The following is a 1,887-nucleotide window of genomic DNA, read 5'->3' on the forward strand; positions in this document are numbered from 1 at the left end:
TAAGGTCCCTCCTCTAAAAATCAAAAGTACTCAAAGATGTTGGAAGTCATCTTTACAACCAAGTAGAGAGAGCTTAGCAGAGTCCGAAGCCAACCCAATAGAAAGTGCAGAGGGAAATAGGGAGAGAAGGAGGGGAAAGGGAGAAGAAGGGGAGAAGGAGAAAGAGACAGGAAGAGGGAGAAAAAGGGAAGAGACAAAAGATGGGAAGGAGTAAGAGAGGGAGGGATCAGGAGACACAGCGGAAGAGATGGAGAGAGGGAGAAAGAGAAAGGACATAGGGAAGGAAGAAAGAAGGGAGACACTGCCAATAACTTGAATTTCCTAATTTGAACCTCTAGAGCCAGATGTATATAAAGGAAGACTTATATCTTCGCCTTTCCAGTTAAGTGAGCTAATAACTTCCCTATTTACTTAAGTCCATAGGGTTCTTCAAATAGGGATCCATGACCCTCAAAATATTAGAAACCGTACAATTGGAGCATTTATTAGAGATAGAATGAACTCACTTCAGAAAGAAACAAGGTTTATTTGATGAATATAAATAAGGCGATCAGCACAAAGTACTTCTCATACACATGATAACAAATTTATGAACTGTACATAGCTTGTACATTGTTCTACTAGACACGAGGTTACAATGACTGGCTAATACATGCCCACTGGTAGTTTCCAGGGTTCCTTAGTTTTATTTATTTATTTTTCATATCGATGTCCATAATCACATGGTCAATATCACAACCCACATGCCACTCACTTGAAGAAATATTACAAGAAGCACTATCAAACGAGGGTCTCAGGGAATTAGATACACTGACCCTCGACAGCATTCAATCGCCACTCTACACAAAAACACTGTAGATAGAGCTTATGTCAACACATTTGAGGTCTCGTCATAAACACTGTTTAAAAAGTAAATTGAAACCCACTTTCAAATGAAAGTTGACACGCTGTTAACGTGCATACTGGATACACAAAAATCATTAAATACAAAATTGAGACTGTACATCAAAATCAAATGGGGTATAAAGTACAAGCCTGCTTTTGCACAAAGTAAGACCAACTTCTCCTAAATGTTAGCCCAAACTTTTTTTTTCAACTATGTTATGATTAGAAGGAAACCTGCTAAAGTTTGCGCAAAGGAAATAGCTTCCCAACATCACAGTGTTTGTTGTAAACCCAGAGACTATTCTTAATATGTGAAAAAGGGATATTCTTGGTAACCCCCAAACATCAGAGAATATTACATGAAATGGAAATGGTTGTTATGTTAGATAGAATTTAATTTTTAAGGGACTAAATGATATGCCCCCATAAAGGTAAGATCAATAATACTTTTAACCAACAAAAGTTGGGCAGAAAATGATCCCCTCAAATAATAGCTGTGACAAAATTGGCACATACATAGAAATAGCTAGCTATACATGGGTTGGTTGGTTTTTTTTCTATTTCAAGGTCCCTATTTTCCCTACTGGATTTCCTACTTCCTACTTCAAGTATTCAGTTGCAGAGTTCAGTCCAGGACCTGGTTGTAGGAGGCAGTGAGAACCACTTCTTTGAGGACATCCAACCTCTTCACTGGGACGCATTTGTGGCCTGGGTTTTCAGTGCAACATTGTGTCAAAATGTGCTAAATAAGCTTGCAAAGAACTCTGCTTACTTCTCTAACCAAGACCTAGATCCCTCTGATAGTTAAAGGACAAACTTTTAAAACATAAATGCATTTGGATTATTTATGCAACACGTAAGCATTACATAGTTTGTTATACTTACTGATGACAAGAACAAAGCCGGAAGCAAGAAACCTGCTTGAGTATCTTAACCATGAATGCACCAAGAAAAAATAGTGCAACTCAGAGACGGTTTCATCTTCCCCGACAAATAAGGTGT

This window comes from Cebus imitator, unplaced genomic scaffold, assembly GCF_001604975.1.
Source record: "Cebus imitator isolate Cc_AM_T3 unplaced genomic scaffold, Cebus_imitator-1.0 Scaffold8, whole genome shotgun sequence".
Taxonomy (NCBI): Eukaryota; Metazoa; Chordata; class Mammalia; order Primates; family Cebidae; genus Cebus; species Cebus imitator.